Source organism: Benincasa hispida, chromosome 5 (genome assembly GCF_027475165.1).
Source record: "Benincasa hispida cultivar pf3 chromosome 5, pf3_genome.v1.1, whole genome shotgun sequence".
NCBI lineage: Eukaryota > Viridiplantae > Streptophyta > Magnoliopsida > Cucurbitales > Cucurbitaceae > Benincasa > Benincasa hispida.
Window position 1 is genome coordinate 44,572,701 of NC_143482.1, and position 7,538 is coordinate 44,580,238.

The 7,538-nt window shown below is 31.6% G+C and overlaps 1 long non-coding RNA gene across 1 annotated transcript; it reads left to right on the top strand.

Moving 5' to 3' along the window:
• The first annotated feature begins 1,278 nt into the window (after nt 1-1,278).
• Nucleotides 1,279-7,052, top strand: LOC150036182 (uncharacterized). Its single transcript, XR_016529867.1, has 4 exons — nt 1,279-1,416; nt 3,945-3,993; nt 4,575-5,790; nt 6,633-7,052. It is a non-coding gene; the product is annotated as an uncharacterized LOC150036182 (long non-coding RNA).
• The last annotated feature ends 486 nt before the right edge of the window (nt 7,053-7,538 follow it).

A 7,538-nucleotide genomic window follows, 5' to 3' on the forward strand; every position in this document is an offset into this window, starting at 1 on the left:
CTATTTAAGTAAAATTGATTCCTCTAATGAACAATAAGTCATAGTCCTACTATGACTAAGTCCTCTCGGGCCAGGAGAGGGTGTGGCCACTATGTTCATGACTCAAAATTAGCCCTTAAGGGAGCAATTTATCTACTTACCCCTGCTTCGGGGAAGGAGTGAATTCCGTCTTGTGTAGCTGAGTTTCCAGCTCCCCAATTAGACGAATCCCCAAAATGGTAAGCTTGTTGATTTGCCACTCTCACCCATACAAATCAAAGAACCACCCTCATAGGCAGGAGTTCCCAACTCACTCAGGATTAAGGTAATGTCATCTATGGTCATTTTAGTGAAATGTAAGTCTCAATTATCAACGACGTTATATAAAGAGACTAAACATATCGTGGTCCGGTCTTATACAAACTCTTTGTATAGGATACCCCACTCGCATGTCTCCACATGAATGGTCGGGATCAAACCATTTGTAACACTTTACAACACTTGTAAAATTTACAAAGCGGGCCGTATCCGTAGTGTCATCAGGATAAGACATCCCTCTTTTATCCATCTACTACAGACCATTTAGATTATTACTTAAGGCATGATCTACTTGTATGTCTCACATACATGCTTAAGTTACATGAAATAACCACGAATCTTAGTTTATTAGATTTGAGTAAATGCATATAAAAAACATCATTTTATTAATAACAATATGTATACAAAATGTTTACAAACTATGAAACCACCAGAAGAATTAGGACACCAACCCCAACAGATTGTATAGAGACAACTGAGGAGTTAAACGATCGTATAGACGATTGAGTACGGAGCTAAACGATTGTGTACACGATGCGATAGGAACTACATGATCATGTAAACGATACTTTAGCAAAATCTAAACGATCGTAGAGGTAAGAAGAAAAGACACAGGAGTTTAAATGGTTCGGCCAAAGGTCTAAGTCCACTGTGCAAATTGGAAGGTTCTCTTTTATTACTCTTCAAAGTATTATAGAATGAATGCCTTACTCTCTCGATTTCTTATTCACTCTTACATTAATCTCACATTCGATTTCGTTTATATATGTGCAAGCGATTCAGTCGACGATGAAGCTCTGGTGGTTACAACACTTAATAGAAAGAGGTCGACAACGGTTCAACTGCCAGCTATACTGTTTTATTTCTTGATTTCGAGTCTTTCCATAACATTCATATAGAGTTGTTTAGCACTTTAGTTTTGATGTTGCGTTTTTCTACTTCCTATTTAATTGTATGTTTCTCCCACCAAGTATAGAAATTCTTTGATTCCTTTGCTTGGTTATGGGGTCAAAAGTTCCTTGTCTGACCGCCGCAGAGTAAGTCGAGCTTCTTAGAAAAGATGGGAACCACTATTTTCAAAAGGGTCGGATTGGAGCTGTCATTGAAGCTTATACTGAGGTTTCTTTCTATCTCTTGAATTGCTCTTTCTTGTTTCTGTTGGGTTTCATTGGACTTTGTAGATAGAATGTTTGGAATTGTATCAAGATCAAATTATTTGATTGAGGAGTTCTTTAATTTTAGTTGTTTGTATTAATTATGTTATTCTTAGTGTTTGAATTTTAAGGCGATTGTGCTATGCGTGAATGTTCTTGTGTTTTTGAAGAACCGTGCTTAAAGAAAGGCTCAATTATAAAATTTTGGTAGCACAACAAAAGAGTGATACCTAAGGGAAAGGCTCAATGATTTTGAATCACCTCTGCTTGCAAATCTATCAATGGTTGGGCCTTTTAAAACTCCTAGATATTAAATGATTTTCATTTCATTTAATGATATATGATAGTTATAAATAAATAACTATTGAGGTTCATTATGGGGTTCTTAAATTAGTGTCAAACTGCAGTAGATTGCTCCTTATGATAACTCACTTTGATTTCCTCCCAGAATATTCAAGTGACAAGAATATCATTAGAGATAGAAGCTATATTTACGAGCGAGCTTAACTTGATCCATATTAATAAATGAGCTATTATAATAAATAACAAACCAAATTATGTTTGCAACTTTCTGCCTATGGTCTATTTTTATACCAACTCAAGAGCAAATAGGATTAAATAGATCTCCAAGTTCTAGTAACTAGTACGAAGATATTAACTAGTTTAGATTAAAACTCCCTTCTAAGAAATACTATTATAGAAAATACTGTCATAGTTCTTCTATAAAGAGCATTGAGGAAGAAGATAAAATTTAATTCCAATATTGCATACTACTCTCTGGATTTAAGGTGTTCTTATCTCTCATTTCTTTATTTCCAATATACCAGTTTTTTCTTTGAACAAATCGATATAATGCTTTTATTTGTTTGTTTAATATTATATTTATATAGGTTTGGAATTTCTAATTTGTAAATCTGATATTTCCTTCGTGAGTGATAAGTATACACATCCATTGAAAGTTGCCCGGAAGTATGCCTTGATAAAATGGAATCTAAATGTAAATATTATTATAGTGGTTCATCATCGAATTACAATCTACATTTATGTTTGTCTTACTTGTGTGCTGTTCTACTTATTACTAAACTATTAATTTGTGTGCAAATATGAAATGGGAGCATGTAAACCTTGGTAGCTTAAATGGGACCTATGTCTACTTATTACTAAACTATTAATTTTTATCACATGCAAATTTTCTTGTTAACTAGGTTTCTATGTCTACTTACATATAAGTCATGTGTGATGGAATTTAGATTTTTTATTTGATCATTCTTTTCTCTTTTGATTTGAGTAGCTTTCTGTATTTCAAGATGGTGGTAAATGAATGGGTCTTAACTTTGAAAGAGCGAGATAAGTGATTACTTTTGATTTATAACACCTACAAGTTTACAAGATCTGAAATTTAAGGGCTTAGATATACGATGTAACTAGTTTGACATACAAAGTGCTAGGTAAATCATTGTTTTTGCTTGAAGGTGTTGAGTGTTGTAATTTGCATTTTGCTCCACTCCAAGCTTTGTAAAATTTAAGATAGATTCCTTTTAGTCCCTAATTGTTCTCTTTTTTATGGTTGTGGGTGAGGGGAGGGAGGGGTTGGGCTAAATGACGTTTGGGAGAAATGATACATGTAAAATACTGATTAGAACTGACTGTTTATGATTTTTTTTTTATTGGAAACAAACATGATTAAAAGCATTCTTGTATCAAACATGATTAAAGACTCAATTTTTCGCTCATCGGTTATTGGTGATTTGCTGACAGGGAGTAAGCCTACTCCACACAACATGTGGGAATGAAAACTGTGTAGTACCAAAGGCATTTATGTTGGATCTAAAAACTTGTAAACCATTTTGTTTTTATAAATTTGATTATATAGTTTTTAGATTGCCTTTTGGTGGTCAACCACAAGAGTTATGATGGTGCTATTACATACGTTTGGTCCTTGTTATTCTACGTGTTGATAGCAGGATATCTTCCTTTTGATGAACTTGATCTCACCACTTTATATAGTAAGACATGAACCTTTTGTCATGTTTTCATGAATTTACATCTACTTTAGCTTTTTATGTTGCATTTTCTCTTCAAATTTGAAATGCTATCAACTTCAAGCTTAAGTGCATACATTTGCCTTCAAGTATTTTTTAGGAGGTTGAGAATGAAAGTGTCACTTAAGAACCTTTTAGGTGGTTGAGAATTAAAGTGTCATTTAGACCCTTTATTTAGGTGGCTTCAGTAGTCAAAGTGATGCTTAGACATTCTTTTGGAATTTTTTTAAGTAGTTTTGAGAATCATCTAAGATGGTTTTTAAACTCATATTAAACTATTTTTTTTACATTACATTTTAAAAGAAAAATGAAGAATAAGTAGCTTTCGATTTTAATGCTTTTTGGTATAGTTCTATTATTGGTTCCTAACCTGCAATGTTCGTCTTTCATATTGATAAGAGAAAAATCTTTTCACAATAGGAAGAATCTAACCTCTCCTTTCCTGTTGCAGGTATTATGGATCAAAGTCAAAGCTTTTAGAAGACAAAGGCTACTAAGTGGTTTGTATATTTGCATTTTTTTTTCCATATGTTAAGCTTGTAGAAAAATCTTTCGCATGTTTTAGTGGATTGAGCCTTTCAATTAAGTTGTTGGGTGCCTATCATGTAGTTAAGGTAGCTTCTTCGTATATGCATGTTATAGTGGATTTAGGAACTTAATTGGTTTGTTTTGTAGCTATCTTATAATTATCATAGCTACTTCATAGCTGGAGCATATTTACATTTTTGGGTAAGAACAAACATGTCTTCTTCCTCTCTTTTATGTCATTTACAATGCCAATTTCTAAGGATTTCTCTCAACTTTCTTCATCTACCAGGTGCTTTTCTCTCTTTCTCAAAATTATTGAACATTAAAAGTTAATTATTTGAGGTTAATCACTGAATCCTTCCACCCATTTAAACCTTTTTTTTTATATATATATTTTAAAATCAGCTTTGAAATTCTAAGACAAATAGTGTATGTAGATGCTTTAACTTGTTGTTTAACTGATTTGTTCTCTTGTTGATGTTTTTCATAGAGGTTTTTTAGCACTCTAGCTTTGTTGTTATGTTTCTAATTCATGTATCTCTATATGTTTCAGTCATCAGAACTTTAGTGGAGAAATTCATAGTGAAAACATGGATCTAAGTCAACTGAAATCTTCTATCACAAAAACCAATTTATTGCATGTAATGATATTAGACTTTTTCGACTATTAAGGTGTTTAGTTTTGGCACTTGTTTTCTTTCGATTTTATATTGAGAAACAATATTTTAACTTGTAAGTTTTTGTTCCTTATATTTCTAGCAATTGATAATGGCATAATTTCCTATCTTAGCCAACTGTTAACCATTGTTATATTTCTAGCAAGTTTGGGTTCTCAGTTCTTTTAGTCTCTGTTACACTATGGCTTGTTTCTGCATTTCTTTGTGTCAACATTTTGGTAGTTGATTTGATGATGGTTTCTTCAAGATCTCATCCTCTGTTTGTTTGATCTACTTGGAAGTAATTTTATGCTTTTTCTTCCAGAGAGTTCGTGTTTGTACTGCTTTTTCTTGTTGGAACTATTGTTTCTGCTTGATTTCTGATTGAATTGTTCTTGAGGATGTTGAAATGGTGCTAAAATTCAAATTCTTTGGGAATATGAGATGGGGTTTGTTTGGATTATTTGGTTTCTGCTAGTAAAGTGTTAGTAAAGTGTTTCCTGAATTAATTTTGTCCTTATTGTTTGAGAAGCTCAATTCGGTTTGCAACGCCTCTTTAATTTAGCTTCATTAAATAGTTTTCTTTCTCAAGTCTTTGGTTTTGTTGAAATAGGTGGGGTTTGTGTTAAATGGAAAAAGAGTACTACTGGTTGCTTAAGTTTAGAACAAATTAGTAGAATTTGATTTTGAACTACCTTTTAGGTATTTTAATTTCTTTTTTTTCTAATGCTAAAGGAAATTATTTTACTTAAATATTTGTTTTTAGGTTTTTAAAGATGGTAAATGACCATGGGAAAGGGAGGACTTGTTTAATCTTCTTCTACTTTCATAATTTTCTCAGTTTTGGCTATTAAATTATATTTACTTTTTCTAAAAGAAAAAGTTTGCTACTTTGATTAAACCACATTATAACTCTCACATTTTCTTGGTGAAGGTTGTTAATTTATTGTTAGTTTCAATGTAATATGATACCTTATTTACTCTTGTGTTTTCTAACTTTAGGTGGAGCTTGAGATGTTTAGTGGTTATATTGGATATGGAAAATGTCAATTAAGTTTCTCTTTTCCTTAGACTTTGAAACAAAGGAATACAGTTCTACCAGGGAATAATCAGGTAAATAGTAGTAATTATATTATCATCTGAAAAAATAGCAAAAGGTGGAGTAGTTTTGAATTATAGCAAAACGCATGGAAGTCACGTGAGTCAAACTTTTGGAAATCCTAAAATGTCCTTATCATTTCTTTTAATTATTGTGTAATTAATTCGACATTTGTATTAATGAGACTTTAATTAATTAAACTAAATATTCCAGACTTTCAATGCCAACTAACTTGATTAGATCAAGCGGATAATCATCCTTAAATTTCGAGATTTTAGTAGTTGTTATGAATTTACATATCAAATTTAATACTTATTTTGAATTTTCAAATCTTCTACAACAACTAATTTTGAAATATTCGTTTGAAATTTAAATTATCATATTATATTAAATATCCCAACTGAAATTTATTGTTTTTATTATACTTTCTATTAAACTTAATCAAGATTCACAGTTTTAAAATAGTTTTGAACATTATATTTATTATTATTTTTGTTTCAAACATAAAATATTAGAATACAACACGTAGCCCTAGCTTTCTTCATCCTCCTGACGTTTTCTTCTTATGGTTGTTAAACGATCGAGTTTTGTTCAATGGTAAGTGAGATAAAAATAACTACTATCATGACTTCTGCTTTATTGAAGTTTCTGTTACTTCAAACACATCTTTTAAACATCGTGTCGATCTAATCCAATCTAAAGTTTTTCCAACTTCTGAATGTATTATTTCTCGGTTAACAATATATCGAGATGGTTGCAAAAATCCTAATGTGATTAGAATCGTAGAAGACAAAGATGTAAAATCCTAATGTGATTAGAATCGTGGAAAATAATTGATGACAAGTCTACTTTGCAGATGAAAGACTTGGCTTAATCAGCCACGACAAATAGTTTAAGTCGCAGAGTCTCTTCTTTCCAAAGTGATTCCTATCAAGCCATTGTGAAAAGGTAGGCCAAGCATGTAGACGGTGTTGGTATTAACCTATTTGTCTTGGGGGTCTTATACTCATATGCGATCAAGGAAGGATGTACCATCTTTGAATATTGTTTGTTTCTCTTCTATTCATCAGTTCTCCACGATTGACATCAACACCACATCATAATTGGTTAGCAATTTCAATTGACGATTTTTAATTGAGATTTTCATACTCTAATCTAAATCGATTTCTTTCTTCATGAATGTAATTATTTAGATAAAGTTTTTATTAGTCTAACCTTCACTTTTAAAACTAATATATTTTGGATAAGTTCAAAAAAGCAATGTAGATGGTTTGGTCGAGTGATTTTCAATTGCAGTGTATTTGTTTTTAAGTTTAGTATATTTGTTGGATAGTTTGGAAACTAATTGCACTGTATTTGTAGGTCACATAAATATTTCATCGGAAGTATCGCCAAAAACTTTTAAAAGAACTTTGATGACTAAAACCCTCATCCGAATTAGAGTGTAATTAATTTTTCTTTTATATAATGGCCCAGCCCATAAATGGGCTATATTTGTGCCCGCATTGTATCTTCCTCATTATTTGGGTTGATGAATTTCTCTTGTGGTTGGATAATTGGATTGATGAGTTTCTATTGTGGTTGCATTTTTCTTTCAATAAATAAATAAATATACACACACATACTAGCAATAAATAAGCTCTAGAAACAATTCACAAAATGTGTTATTAGGTACGACTCTCCTTTTGACTTATTTGGAAGGAGATGCACACACTTCCTCTTGGCAATATTCAATTTTCTTTATAGTTAGTTTTCAAATAAT